This window comes from Podarcis muralis, chromosome 2 (assembly GCF_964188315.1).
Source record: "Podarcis muralis chromosome 2, rPodMur119.hap1.1, whole genome shotgun sequence".
Lineage (NCBI taxonomy): Eukaryota > Metazoa > Chordata > Lepidosauria > Squamata > Lacertidae > Podarcis > Podarcis muralis.
This window is the reverse complement of record NC_135656.1, coordinates 106,506,509-106,522,342: the sequence shown is the minus strand read 5'-3', so window position 1 is coordinate 106,522,342 and position 15,834 is coordinate 106,506,509. Positions and strand designations below refer to the sequence as shown.

General features: G+C 46.9%; 2 non-coding genes across 2 annotated transcripts; both read right to left on the bottom strand.

Moving 5' to 3' along the window:
- Nucleotides 1–9,687: 9,687 nt before the first annotated feature.
- On the bottom strand, nucleotides 9,688–9,759 carry TRNAE-CUC (transfer RNA glutamic acid (anticodon CUC)). The gene has a single exon. It is a non-coding gene; the product is annotated as a tRNA-Glu (tRNA).
- Nucleotides 9,760–10,278: 519 nt separating this feature from the next.
- Nucleotides 10,279–10,389, bottom strand: TRNAL-CAA (transfer RNA leucine (anticodon CAA)). Its single transcript has 2 exons — nucleotides 10,352–10,389; nucleotides 10,279–10,324 (listed from the first exon to the last, which is right to left on the bottom strand). It is a non-coding gene; the product is annotated as a tRNA-Leu (tRNA).
- Between the last annotated feature and the right edge of the window lie 5,445 nt (nucleotides 10,390–15,834).

Genomic DNA, 15,834 nt, shown 5'->3' with positions numbered 1-15,834 from the left:
AATTGAGTATCATGCGTGTGCAATATTTTCTTTCAACACTGGTTCGGAATATATTTCAGGAATCTGTCCATAGGGGAAGAAATACAGATTTCAAAACAGAGATGGGGAACGTATGCGCCTCCTGATGTTGCTGAACTTCCTCTCTTCCACATCATGCAGGCTGTTTTCAATTATTTTATGCACAAATCACCTTGGGACAGTTCTTTAGAAACTGTCAATGGTGATGCTCTCCTCTCTTGCCCCTCCTTGACTCCAATTAATATTATTGTTTGTTTGCTTTTGAATTATGGTGCTGGAGGAGACTCTTGAGAGTCCCATGGACTGCAAGAAGATCAAACCTCTCCATTCTTAGGGAAATCAGCCCTGAGTGCTCACTGGAAGGACAGATCCTGAAGCTGAGGCTCCAATACTTTGGCCACCTCATGAGAAGAGAAGACTCCCTGGAAAAGACCCTGATGTTGGGAAAGATGGAGGGCACGAGGAGAAGGGGACGACAGAGGATGAGATGGATGGATAGTGTTCTGGAAGCTACCAGCATGAGTTTGACCAAACTTCAGGAGGCAGTGGAAGACAGGAGTGCCTGGCGTGCTCTGGTCCATGGGGTCACGAAGAGTCGGACATGACTAAACAACTAAACAACGATAACATGTCAATGAATCCACCTACTCCTGTAGCTTTGCAGATTATCAAAGATATGGGATTTGCATGTTTTTATCTGGTCAGGTACTCCATGTGACCTCGTCATTGAGGTGCAGCTTGAGGAGATTTCACCCCTCCCATACCCAAGAATCTCCTGATGATCTCCTGATGGTCTCTGCTGACTCTCCAGAGAGGAGGAGGCGTGTCCTGCTATCTACTTATTCTGCCCAGCACCACATCTGAGTGTCTTTGTGAGAGAGAGTCAGTCAGTCAGTCAGTGTATCGGAGAGAGAGAGAGTGTCTAAAGATAAGGTTGCTGCTAAGAGCAGCTGCAGACTCTCAGTGTAGCATTGATTTATGCTTAGAATATTCAGCTCTGTATATAGTTTTGTATCATAGTTGTAGTTACAGAATAAAAGGAAGATATTCTACAGAGCTGCTCTCCGAGTCATTTATATACTCTACTAGACTCTGCTATACTCTGCTGTGTGACAACTGTCTTCTTGTGGGAGTGAATCCGGTGCTCACAACTCTAAGCTGTGAGTCCACAGCACTTTGACCTGTTCCTGTCCAGAAGGTGGTCTCTGGAAGTGCTACCCAGCTCGCCTAGACCAGTCGGGGCTGAAGTGTATGAGTCCAGTTAATGGCACTGGCTCAAGGGCGATGCTGACACAGCTGAGGTGCACATCCCCCCCCCCGCGCCGTAATGCACGATTTTCTCCATCAGTTCACCCCATGTCTGTCAATGGAACTTCCATGTTAAGCTGCAGTGTAGCTGGGGTGCAGTTTTTTCATTCCTCCTTTTGGGAATAAAGCAGAGCAACAAACATACCTCCTCTTTCTCTGGATGTGCAGCAGTTCCAAAGATGGCATATGCTAGGCTGCCACCTGGTGCCAAGTTAGAGTTTAAATCTTTATGAAAATGCACGAAGGAATTGGCAAGCGATAATAATGTTGTGACGTGGGGTTTGTGATTTCAGCTCTCTTGACATAATATGCTGGAGTCAGTTCTCTAGTAACACTTCTTTATTAAAGCAAACAAGATTGAGACTTGAGGAGGGAAGAGCTACATTTATAGAGACAGGGAACTAGCTCGAAAGGATACATTTCGGAGGGAACAATATCAGGCAATCACAGTCCTGCCTTTTGGAGGGAACCAATAAGACAGAGGATCCAAATACAGCAGCTTAAATGAACCAATAGTAGCTGTACCCTCTGGAACCAAAAGGCAGTTACTTTACCCTAATGCAAATACAGACAATAATAATACAGATATAAAATCCTTTGACTCAATACACAACAAATAATACAGTGGTACCTCGGGTTACAGACGCTTCAGGTTACAGACGCTTCAGGTTGCGGACTCCGCTAACCCAGAAATAGTACCTCGGATTAAGAACTTTGCTTCAGGATGAGAACAGAAATCGTGTGGCGGTGGCACGGCAGCAGCAGGAGGCTAAAGTGGTGCTTCAGGTTAAGAAAAGTTTCAGGTTAAGAACGGACCTCCAGAACGAATTAAGTTCTTAACCCGAGGTACCACTGTACAGTGGACCCTCCAGACAGGAACTAATTTGTCCCAGGGGTCCTTACGTACCCCAAAAAGTCTGTAACATGAGGCGCCATTTCTGCGCATGTGGTGAAACCCATAAGTATACACTTCCGGGTTTGCGGCATTCGCAACCCAAAAGTTACGCTACCCGAAGGTAACGTAACCCAAGGGTCCACTGTAGTAATAATAATAATAGTAATAATATAATAATAATAATAAATTATTTCCTTGACATCTGATGGGAAGGCGTTCCACAGAGCAGGCGCCACTACCAAGAAGGCCCTCTGCCTGTTCTCTGTAACTTCTCGCAGTGAGGGAACTGCCAGAAGGCCCTCAGAGCTGAACCTCAGTTTCTGGGCTGAATGATGGGGGTGAAGATGCTTTCATGCAGTGTAATGCAATGGAATGATTAAGTGCAGGAACTCACCACAAACACCTCCCTTGTTCTCTTAGAATGGAAATGGCGCCCACCTGAGAGGTGCCAGAACTGAGTTCCAGTGAGTTTCAGCTGGGGGGAAAGTCCTGGTCATCAGTATGCTGATGACACCCAGTTTTATTTCCTTCTCTTTCATTTTTTACAGGCGGTAGAAAGGGCCGGCGAGCTCTCTTGGCTTACCTGGAGCATCTGTCAGCCGGCTTTGGAGGGCGGGCTCAAAATTCTAGGCACCTAGAAAACTAAGCTATGCAAGGCAAGCACTTTAGGGTGGGCGTGCAAAGGAGGAACCTTTCTTCTTTTAAAAAAAATCAGTTTTTATTAGTTTTCATACATATATCATACAATATTCAACTTAACCAAACAATCGTTTTCTAAATTCCCCTCTCCCCCTTGGCTTCCCTCCATTTCCGTTTCTGGTTTGTTAAACCACTTATTGCATTCTGCTGCTTATATATAGTAGTATACAGTGGACTCTCGGGTTGCGAACGTGATCCGTGCGGGATGCACGTTCGCAACCCGCAGTGTTCGCAACCTGCAGTGCCGCATCTGTGCACACGCGGGTTGCATCTCAGCACTTCTGCGCATGCGCAAAGCGCGATTTAGCACTTCTGCGCATGCGCGAGCACCGAAACCCAGAAGTAACCCATTCCAGGTTTTGGCATGTCCATAACCCCAAAAAACACAACCTGAAGCATCTGTAACCCGAGGTATGACTGTATTATCACATTGTTATCTTTCTTGTTCTCTCTAATTACCTTCTAATTGAGCTTTAATTAACCTTTTTATTTTCCATGGCTGATGACTTCAGAAGTAGCAGGGGAAAGGAGTCCTGTTGAAAGTTGAAACGAGGCAGGGAACACAAAATTGGATGATCCCGGTTTTTTACACGGCAGGTGACAACCCTGGGCGAACCACAAAATGGTGTTCTCCCCGGACCCTGCTGCCAGGGAGGAAGGGGTGGGTGAAGATCTACATCAGGAAACAGGGGAAAATAAAGATCTACATTGGATCTCCCGTCTTTGTGTATCCTGCTTGTCTCATGGCTGGACCGGCCCTGACCAGAGAAGTCCTCTCAGAATATTCTGAGGCGGCTGGGGTAACAGCCTCCAGCCTCTAAGATGTGCCTCTTTGCTGCTGCTGCTGCTGCTATTTCCAGACAGTGTTTTTACACACACACCAAAATTGGAAGCCATTTTGGCTTAGCCTTAAAGCATGGCTACTACAATACCTATTCCTATCAGACCACAGAATGCAAGGAACTATAGTTTGTTAAGGTGCTGAGAGCTGTGAGGAGACCCCTTGGCAGAGCTGCAATCCACAGCAAACTTCAGTTCCCAGGATTCTTTGGTGAAAACGCAAGGTGCTTTAAAAGTGTGGCTCAAGTTTGCCCTGTCATGGATAAGTCAAAGAGTACACTAGGATCAGTGGCGTAGCGTGGGGGGTGCAGGGGGGGCCGGCCGCACCGGGCGCAACATCTGGGGTTAGGGCAAATCCACAGGTTAGGGGGCGCAAATCCACGGGTTAGGGGGCGCAAATCCACGGGTTAGGGGGCGCAAATTACTTGCCTTGCCCCGGGTGCTGACAACCCACGCTACGCCACTGACTAGGATAACCCCAAGGGATAGGAGATTTGCATGGTAGGAGAAAGTGGTTAATGTAGAATAACACTTTTTGAAGAAATAATCAGCATGCTTATATTTTAGTAATTAATATTGAAATGTTTATTATTATTATTATTATTATTATTATTATTATTATTATTATTATATTGTATTGTGTAATATTTTGTTGGGATTCGTCCAGAGTGACTGGGGAAACCCAGCCAGATGGGCAGGGTATAAATAATAAATGCTTGTTGTTGTTGTTGTTGTTGTTGTTGTTGTTGTTGTTGTTGTTGTTGTTGTTAAATTTATACCCTGCCCTTCCTCCCAAAGATGCTCAGGGAGGCAAACACAAAATGTTATAATACAATTAAAAATAAGTGACATGAAACTTTTACAGTGTGCCCCGCAAGACGAATGCCTCGCAAGACGAAAAACTCGCTAGACGAAAGGGTTTTCCGTTTTTCAAGCTGCTTCACAAGACGAATTTCCCTATGGGCTTGCTTCGCAAGACGAAAAAAATTCTGGGTTTGAATTTCTGTGTGGTGGGTGGCTGGGGGAACAGTTGGGGGAGGGGTTTGCAAGAATCTGGAAGCTTGTTTTTTTTTTCCTGCATTTTTATGATTTTCTGTGACCATTGGGCCACTCTGCTGTTTTTTAAAAAAATATTCTGGATTTGAATTTCTGTGTGGTGGGTGGCTGGGGGAACAGTTGGGGAGGGGTTTGCAAGAATCTGGAAGCTTGTGTGTCTTTTTCTGCATTTTTATAATTTTCTGTGACCATTGGGCCACTCTGCTGTTTTTTATAAAAAATTCTGGATTTGAATTTCTGTGTGCTGGGTGACTGGGGGAACAGTTGGGGGGGGGGTTTGCAAGAATCTGGAAGCTTGTGTGTGTTTTTTCTGCATTTTTATGATTTTCTGTGACCATTGGGCCACTCTGCTGTTTTTTTTAAAAAAATCTGGATTTGAATTTCTGTGTGGTGGGTGACTGGGGGAACAGTTGGGGAGGGGTTTGCAACAGTTGGGGAGGGGCTGGGGGAACAGTTGGGGAGGGGTTTGCAACAGTTGGGGAGGGGCTGGGGGAGCTTTTCAGGCGATGCTTCGAGGTGACTGATTGCACCACCATCACCCTGCGGGAATTCTGGAAGGACCACTTCGACATCGTCACCTGCTTGAAGATGATCACCACGGCCTGGAACGGGATCAGCCAGAGAAATTTGAATTGCGCTTGGCGCAGCCTGTGGCCGGACTGTGTGGCACCAAGTGACTCTGATGCACCAGAGTCAACAGTGGTGCAGGACATTGTTGCCTTGGGGAGGACCATGGGCCTGGAGGTCACAGAGGAGGACATCAGCGAGCTGGTGGAGGAGCACGACCACGAGCTGACCACCCAGGAGCTGGTCGAACTGCAGGCAGAGGCTGCGCAGGAGCAGGCCTCGCTGGAAGAGGAGGAAGCAACTGAGGAACGGCTGTCCTCCAAAGAACTGAGGGACATTTGCCTGAAGTGGAAGGATGTGCAGGCTTTTGCACAGCGGCACCACCCTGACAAGCACGTGGCACATGACCTTGTGAACACTTTTGATACGAGGGTCATGTCGCCTTTCAGGGAGGTGCTGAAAAGGCGGATGAAGCAGCAGACCATGGACAGGTTCTTCAGCAAGAAGCAAAGAGTGGAAGAGGAACCTTCTTCGAGTTGTCCCCCAGAGTCTTAGAAAATGTACTGTACACTTTGTTGATTTTTAAATGTTTTTCTGTCATGTTTAGAAACTTAATTTATTGTTCCTTAAATTTTTGAAATGCTCTTTAAAGAGCACTTAATAAACTCTTGTTGTACCAAATTTGGCTTTGTTTGGACTTTTTTTGACCATAGGAACGCATTAATTGATTTTCAATGCATTCCTATGGGAAACCGTGCTTCGCAAGACGAAAAATTCGCTAGACGAAAAAACTCACGGAACGAATTAATTTCGTCTTGCGAAGCACCACTGTACAAACATTTTAGAAGGATTTAAAACATCTAAAAACAACCATGTGCCTTCACAGCTAATAATGTCAAACCCAAGCTCAGTTCCATAGAGGAGGAGGAGGAGGGGAAGAAGAAGAAGAAGAAGAAGAAGAAGAAGAAGAAGAAGAAGAAGAAGAAGAAGAAGAGGAGGAGGAGGAAGAGGAAGAAGAGGAATAAGGAGGAGGAAGAGGAGGAGGAGGAACAAATACACTTGAATAAAGCTGCTAAAATTCTTATTTATTAGAAGAACTGAAAAAAGCTGCTAAAATCCTGCTTTATTGGAATTGTGGTTCTTTTCTTTTTGAAAAGCACCTCTTTCATGTCTTTTCCAAACAAATTCACTTCATCCGGTGTCCGATAAGACATCTAAAGTGGTAAACGACAGGATTTATTGGACTTATGAAGGCAGCAGTATATTTTTAAAGTCTCTGGAGTATTGTATGCATCTTCTCAGGGCAACCTTTGCTCCTCTCCTTTCTTGCCGCCACTGGAGAAGAGGAGGGATGCTTCTCTAAGCGCACTCGGTGGGAATGGCGGTGGGCTGTTCGGCCGTGTGCTTGGCCAACTCCCTCTCCATGGCCTCCTTCAAGGCAGCTTGGACTTCGTCCCCGCTGATTGGGGCCTGCTCCTCTTTCTGGCTCAAGGCCTCTACTTGGGTCGCAACGTGATTGTATAAGTCCGCCAACAAGGTCTTTATCAAATCTCTGGCCTTGGCCTCCATGCGCACCTTGGGCAACTGCCGCAGAATTTTGGAAGCAAAGAGCTTTGAGGAACAGATCTTTCGTGGCTGCCCGCTGCTCCCTGACTTAGCGGCTGAGATCCTCTTGGCTTGACGCTTCAAATGAGGCTGCTGCTTCTTATGTTTTTGAGCCTGGAGCTTCTTCCAATTCCGTCTCGCTTGTTGGTGCTTCTTGTTGACGTTCTTCCTTTTTGGAACCCTGGCTTTCTTTTTGCCTTGCTGTTTGGCTGCCATTGTTCTGTTCTCCTTAAGCTCCGGCCTTCAAATGTCACCATAGTTTTGTCAGCATGGGCATATATAGACCAGTGTTTCCCAACCTTGTGCCTCCAGCTGTTTTTGGCCTACAATTCCCATCATCCCTTGCCACTGGTCTTGCTAGTCAGGGATGATGGGAGTTGTAGTTCAAAAACAGCTGGAGGCACAAGGTTGGGAAACACTGATATAGACAATATAGCATGACAATGAAAGTGCCTTTAGCTTCACTGTAGCCAAGGAACCATTGTTACCCTGAACGGGACTATGACCTACCCTTACTATGATCTAGTTGTGAGTTTTGACAGTGGCTTCTGGCAGATATTAACTCATAGCTGTCAACTTTTCCCTTTTCTTGCGAGGAATCCTATTCAGAATAAGGGAATTTCCCTTTAAAAAAGGGAAACGTTGACAGCTATGTATTAACTGCACCTTGCCGTTTTAGTGTTACCACAGAAATCATAATTTCAACTAAGAAAAAAAATCAGCCAGGCTTCATCATCCCTAGGCATGTTTTGTGGGAATAAACATACAGTAGTACCTTGGTTGTCGAACGGAATCCCTTCCAGAAGTCCGTTTGACTTCAGAAAATGTTCAACAACTGAGGCGCTGCTTCCTGCAGCCATTCGGAAGCTGCGTCGGACGTTCAGCTTCCAAAGAATGTTTTCAAACCGGAACACTCACTTCCGGGTTTGCGGCGTTCAGGAACCAAAACGTTCGAGCCGCAAGGCATTCAGGAACCAAGGTGTATGACTGTAGAGGCCACTCGCCCCAAAGCTGATTTATCATCACAACCTGAGTTTCTGCACCGAAACAGTGTAAATCTGAGTACAGTCATACCTCATGTTACCTCCGCTTCAAGTTACGTTCTTTCAGGTTACGTCCCGTGGCGACCCGGAAGTACCGGAAAGGGTTACTTCCAGGTTTCGCCACTCACACATGCGCAGACACGCAACATGATGTCATGCGCATGCACAGAAGCGGCAAATCGCAACCCGCACGTGCGCAGACGTGCCGCTGCGGGTTGCGTTCTTTTCATGGTGCGAACGGGCCTTCGGAATGGATCCCGTTCGCAACCAGAGGTAATAATAATAATAATAATAATAATAATAATAATAATAATAATAATTTATTATTTGTACCCTGCCCATCTGGCTGGATTTCCCCAGCCACTCTGGGCAGCTACCACAAAGACCAAAAATACACTAAGATGTCACACATTAAAAACTTCCCTGAACAGGGCTGCCTTAAGATGTCTTCTGAATGTCTGGTAGTTGTTTATCTCTTTGAAATCTGATGGGAGGGCATTCTACAGCGTGGGCGCCACTACCGAGAAGGCCCTCTGTCTGGTTCCCTGTAGCTTGGCTTCTCACGATGAGGGAACCGCCAGAAGGCCCTTGGCGTGGAGACGCTCCTCCATGTATACTGGGCCAAGGCCGTTTAGGGCTTTAAAGGTCAACACCAACACTTTGAATTGTGCTTGGAAACGTACTGGGAGCCAATGCAGATCTCTCAGAACGGGTGTTATGTGGTCTTGGCAGCCGCCCCCAGTCACCAGTCTAGCTGCCGCATTATGGATTAATTGCAGTTTCCAGGTCACCTTCAAAGGTAGCCCCACGTAGAGCGCATTGCAGTAGTCCAAGCGGGAGATAACTAGTCTAGGTACCACTGTATCTAAAGAGTACGGTCCTGGGATAGTCCTTCTGCTCCGGACATTGCCACTGTTGGTGGTAGAATAGAGAACAGGCAGTTCTCTGGACAGAAGCCAGCTTCAGTGATGATATTCTCCTCTCTTGCCCCTCCTCGACTCCAACTAGTCTTATTGTTTGTAAATGAATCCACCTAGTCCTGTAGCTTCGCAGGTGATAAAAGAGAAGAGGTGTGTGTACTGTTTTAGCTGGTCAATTACTCTATATATGTGTTGTCGCAGCAGCACCTGGTTCCAGTGGCGTAGCGTGGGGGGTGCAGGGGGGGCCGGCCGCACCGTGCGCAACATCTGGGGTTAGGGCAAATCCACAGGTTAGGGGGCGCAAATCCACGGGTTAGGGGGCGCAAATTACTTGCCTTGCCCCGGGTGCTGACAACCCACGCTACGCCACTGCCTGGTTCCAAAGATGCCAGGCTGCCACCTGGTGCCAAGTTAGAGTATAAAGCACGAAGGAACGGGCGAGCAATGCAAGAAAGGTCCTAATCAGTGTAATACTTTACGTAACATCAACCCATTCAAAACAAAAGCAGAGTCCAGCGTTGAAGAAAGCTGCAGTAGTTCAGAGCGGCTCGATTTATTGTTTCAGTGCTGCGGGCAACAGGGATAAAGGGATGTTTCGGACAGGGAGTTGTTTTTCTGCAACGATGGAGCGTACAGACGCTCGAAGCAAAAGAGCGGGTTCCTAAGTGTTCTCAAAATATTTTATTTTGAGTAAATGCTGGTGTTTTGACTAATTGAAACTGTTTTGCAAAACACATTCCCTGACCGGGAATCGAACCCGGGCCGCGGCGGTGAGAGCGCCGAATCCTAACCACTAGACCACCAGGGAAGCGGCTGGCGAAGCTTTTCACTAGCTGGTATACAGTCTAGTAAATTAGGATACATTTTTCCAAGTCTAGGTATGTTTTACCAACATATGGAATCTGGGAAATCTTTAAAAAAATAAGCTCTCTGCACGTTGTGTTACAAACCAGCAGATTGAAGGTTCTTTTTATAGTGCGGCAAGAAAAACTACTATCAGTTGTCTTTCGTTTATAAGCCAAAATGTCTGGAAAGAATTGGTGCTTTGCAGTCCTAAGTTTTAAGATTTCTATAGTTCTATAGATATAATAAAGAAGCCGTCCTTCCCTTTTTCCCCTTCTTTATTCTCTACTCCACAAAATGCACTCCAAGTAACAAAAGGAACTTGAAAGCAAAAGCCACCTTGAACATAAACAAGAGAAAATGTTTTTTTCTCTCTCTCTTCTGGAATTTATTGTTAAGCTCTTTGGTACGTATGTAAGCTTTATGTATGTTTTCATGAGAAATAAATGAATAAAGTAGTTTTTTAATTAAAAAAAAAAGGATGTGTCAGAAGTGGGATTTGAACCCACGCCTCCATTCGGAGACCAGAACACCCAGAGCCTGGGAAGGATATGAGCCTTGAGTCTGGCGCCTTAGACCACTCGGCCATCCTGACACTGACAGAAACATGCTGCGAACAAAGCACCCTAGTGCTTGGCCAGGCTGCTGCTTCTTAAGACAATGCACTCGTTTCATTTGAAAAGAAAGAAAGATAAGTAATGCACAGGAATCGCCCTCCAGCTGGAGAGAAGAGGGGAAAACAACGCAGCGAAGCGCCCCTGATGCTCTCACTCGCGCTTAACAGAGTCTGAGCGCTAAATCCCGGGCAGCGTCGAATCGTTCCATGCCCACCGAAAACCACAGAATTAAAACACCGCAGATCCGGCGGCTGATTTTCTAATCCGAATTGCCATAAAAAAAATTCTAGGATTATTTTCCTTCCGGCAGAGTCACCTCCCTCGCCGATCTTTCCCGGCGCACCCAGATCCATGCACTTGTTTGCAATGCAACGGCGACTGTGCTCGTTGCAACGGAAGGCGCTTGTTGCGGTGCAATCGCGCCTCTTTAAATGCAAAATCTAAGTGTCAAAGGAAGGCCGGGAGCCGAAACAAAAACGGATCGGCGGCCAAAATCAGTGGCCTCGTTCGAGCGTTTTACTATTATTCTGAGTTTTTACTCTCTTTTTTTCCCCCACCAGCCTCCACCAGCTTCACGCGATATGGCGGCACCGACAGCGTTTACAAAATATACATATATATCTATGTATACATAAAATACTATGATACATATATATGTACACAGTACAATATACTGAACATACTGAACTGTCATGAAATTCTACTCAATATTGATCCAGAGCAGAACTCCAATGTATAGTTAGCAGAGTAAAAAACTTAAACCCGTTGCAGGATTCCCAAAAATAGACCAGAGGCAATGAATATTTCATCCAGCAGAGCTTTACTGCTACTGAAGGCAAATGAGCATAATGGTCACAAAATCCAATACTCAGGATTGGCACTGCCCATAAGAAATCCAGTTGCAGCAGACTTAACTTAAACTTACAATAACTTATAATAAGTCTAAAACCTTACAGTAACACTATGTACACATACTATGTACAGAGCACCACACCAGAAGGAAGAGAGATAGAAAAAGAAACTGAAACCCAGGCTCCTTCTGGCCTTCCTTTTATAGTCAGCATGACCTTGACAGAAGAGATAACAGAACCAGTTTCAGAGAGCTGTACTCAGCTTCTCTGAAGGAATAACCCAACCCTCCCACATTGAGGGTGCCCGACGTCACATGTCGTCATATGCATGACGTCATGCGCTGGGTGGGGGGTGCCAGGCGAGACGTTATAGCGCAGCCAAAATGGGATTTTACATTATGAGCTTTATAACCCATTTTCCTGTAACGTTTTTAAATATCTCTAGATCCAGCCTTGGTCTCAACAGGGCCCAATGTTCAGGGATAATGGGAGCTGTGATCCAACACCTGGAGGGCCACATCTGTTTGTCCATCTCAGCTTTAGATAAAGATGGTTGCCCCTTAAACGTCTTCTGCAGTAACCCTAATATCTGGCTTTATTGGAGGGAAAGGAAACCACATCCAAGCTAAAGATCCTGGTAGAATCCCATTTTATTATATTCCTAAGAATAAGATGTTTCTTCTCCCAAAGGTTTTCCGGAGATGCAAGGATTCTTCTGCAGCTCAGATCCCTTCTTAGTTGATTCAGGATGGAGAGTAGTTGATCCCTGTACTCGCAGGAGATGTTTCCTTTAAAGTGAAGAATTTCTCGGTCTCTTTAGAGTAGCATCAGGACTTTTCATTAGGTGGCTGGTTCTCTTGTTTCTTGCTTCGTCGGTTTCTTCCGTAGATCTCACTTGCGCCAGCCAAAGGAGACTGGGACAAATGTCCTAACGGCGCCGTGCCACTTTGCGGACAGTTTTCACCAGCTCCATGACTTGTTTCTTGCGCAGCACGCGCTTGAGTGCTTTGTGTAGCTCCCTGGAGCCGATGGTGGAGGTCCGCTGGGCTCTCTTGCTGCTCTTGGCATGGTTAGACACAGTGTTGTAGAACCTCCTTATGAAAGTGATCATCTTCCCTTTGGCCCTGGTCGAGATGGGCACCCTGTCGCGGTGCAGCTGACTCAGCACTTTAGAGATGAACTCATCGCAGGGATGCCTGACATCTTGCTTTACAGGTGCCATCACCTGGTCTACCACCTTCCGCCGCCCCTGCTTCCCTTGGCTCAGATTTGGCTTCCTCTGCTTTGGCAGGAGCTTCCCATGTGCGGCTTTCCGAGTCGTCTGTTTCGTTCTCTTGGGAAGGCGGGTCCTCCTCCTCGTTGTTCTGCAAGCAGCAGCCATTGTCCTAATCGTCCCCTTTGGTTCTAGCTTCCACCTGATGGTGCTACCATTGCTCTGAGCTTGGCTGACATACACTGGCTGGTGCTCAACTGAGGGGCCTGCTCTTATCCTGTTGGGTGGACAATGTGCTGCCCGGGCATCCAATCAGACTCTGGCACGTCATAATGTGCATCTCTGATCCTCATCTCTCCTGTATGCCAGCAGGGGAGATTGTGACTCCCCATTTGCTCACTGCTCAGTGGGTAGGATTGAAACCAAATTTAAGCAGGTGTTGTTGGGCCCCTAACATCTCCATCTGCTGCACCAGTCAGTTGGTCTGTGGGGCAGCAGGGCACCAAAAGAGATGCCACTTTGGCTGCTGGGTGAATCACCTAGTTGGATGGGTAGAACAGTATGAGAAGATCCACATCCTGTGGTGTGGCGGTGGCCTGCAGATCTCCTGGCAAGCCCAGCATCAAAAGAGGCATGTCTTTTGATGCTGCACGAGCCAGGTGATTCCTGGCACCCGACCAGCTGCTCCATACCTGCTTCCACTGAAGGAAGCCCAGGCCAGCAAGCACACATACCATCTCCCCACTTCTTCCCTGGTGGAAGTGGGGGCACCATTTTGTGGTTCACCTCAGGTGCCAAAATGTTTTGGGCCCTGCCTACAAAAGAACCTCTGCTCTTATTTCAGATTAAGCAGATTGCTATGAGACCGGACTTATCTTTGCAGAAGCCATGCTGGTTTTAATTCAGCAAAGCTTTTTCTTCTAAATTCTGGGTTATTTTATCCCAGTACTTTCGACCAGTTTTCCTTATGAGAGATGTTACATTAAACAGCCTGTAATTTCCAGGATCCCCAGCCCAAATTCCCTTTTGTTAAAGTTGGTATTACATTGTCTACTTCCCAGATAAAGATGGTTACCCCTTAAATGTATTCTGCGGTAACCCTAAACACATTGCTTTATTGGAAGGAAAGGAAACCACATCCAAGCTAAAGATCCTGGTAGAATCCCATTTTATTATATTCCTAAGAATAAGATGTTTCTTCTCCCAAAGGTTTTCCGGAGATGCAGGGATTCTTCTGCAGCTCAGAACCCTTCTTAGTTTAGTCAGGATGGTGATCAACACAGTGCTCCTGTGAGATGTTGTTTTCTTTAAAGTGAAGTATTTCTCGGTATCTTTAGGGTAGCATCAGGACTTTTCATCAGGTGGGTTTTTGTCTTGCTTTGTAAGGCTGGCGCATTCGTCTCTTCTCCCCCGTGGATCTCACTTGCGCCAGCCAAAGGAGACTGGGACGAAGGTTGTCCTATCGGCGCCGTGTCACTTTGCGGACGGATTTCACCAACTCCGCAGCTTGATTCTTGCGCAGCACACCTTTCAGTGCTTTGTGTAGTTCCCGCGAGCCGATGGTGGAGGTCCTCTGGGCTTTCTTGCTGCTCTTGGCGTGGTTAGTCATATTGTTATAGAACCTCCTTATGAAAGTGATCATCTTCCCTTTGGCCCTGGTCGAGATGGGCACCCTGTCGCGGTGCAGCTGACTCAGCACTTTAGAGATGAACTCATCGCAGGGATGCTTCACATCCTGCTTTACAGGTGCTGTCACCTGGTCTACCACCTTCCGCCCCTGCTTCAGGTTTGGCTTCCTCTGCTTTGGCAGGAGCTTCTTTTGTGCAGCTTTCCGAATCGTCTGTTTCGTTCTCTTGGGAAGGCGGGTCCTCCTCCTTGTTGTTCTGTAAGCAGCAGCCATTGTTCTAATTGTCTCCTTTGGTTCAAGTTTCCACCTCAGGATGCTACCATTGCTCTGAGCTTGGCTGTCATACGCTGGCTGGTGCTCAACTGAGGGGCCTGCTCTTATCCTATTGAGTAGACAATGTGCTGCCTGGGCATCCAATCAGACTCTAGCACATCATAATGTACATCTCTGAGCCTCATCTCTCCTGTATGCCAGCAGGGGAGATTGTGACTCCCCATGTGCTCACTGCTCAGTGGGTAGGATTGAAACCAAATCTAAGCAGGTGTTGTTGGGCCCCTAACATCTCCATCTGCTGCACCAGTCAGTTGGTCTGTGGGGCAGCAGGGCACCACAAAACACACCTCTGTGGCTGCTGCACTGCTGTACAAATCACCCGGTTGGTGGGGTAGCGTGGCACCAGAAAACGCGTGTCTTTAGGTCACGTTGATCGATTGTTGTTGTTTAGTCGTGTCCGACTTCGTGACCCATGGACCAGAGCACACCAGGCACTCCTGTCTTCCATTGCCTCCCGCAGTTTGGTCAAACTCATGCTGGTAGCTTCGAGAACACTGTCCAACCATGTCGTCCCCTTCTCCTTTTGCCTTCCATCTTTCCCAACATCAGGGTCTTTTCCAGGGAATCTTCTCTTCTCATGAGGTGGCCAAAGTATTGGAGCCTCAGCTTCAGGATCTGTCCTTCCAGTGAGCACTCAGGGATAGGTTTGATCTTCTTGCAGTCCATGGGACTCTCAAGAGTCTCCTCCAGCACCGTAATTCAAAAGCATCAATTCTTCGGGGATCAGCCATCTTGATGGTCCAGCTCTCACTTCCATACATCACTACTGGGAAAACCATGGATTTAACTATACGGACCTTTGTCGGCAAGGTGACGTCTCCGCTTTTTAAGATGCTGTCTAGGACGGTTTGTCATTGGTTGATCCATTAGAAAGTAATAAAAATCCACAGGCGCACCAGAAGCTCCGTTCCTGCTGGGACTGAACTGGTTGCGCTCCCCTAGATCTGCCTTTGCTGTAGAGATTGATATGGAAGAGACCCGTTTTGTTGCAGCTGGGGCAGATGAAGGCGTCCAGTGGTGCTGCTACAGATGCACGTGGCATTTCTCTCTGCGCTTCTCCCGGCGGTCATTCCTCCCCTGGCCCCTGCTGTGCCTACACAACCTGACTGCTTGTCTGCAGGCACTGCGGTCATCTGCAAGGGATTCCCACATGGCCGGGTTGATGCTGTCAGCCTTTATGTCACACTGGCACACATTTTTTTGTAACGCGCAGTTAAGCCACAATAAATTACCTTTCTCAGAAATTTGCGAGTTCACAAAATTATGTCTATTATTTGTTTCATGAACGGGTGTCACTTTCCAGAAGGCATCCTGAAGCAATCTACTATTAAAAAAATAGAGATTTGTGTGTGTGTGTGTGTGTGTGTGTGTGTGTGTGTGTGTTTGTGTGTATACCATT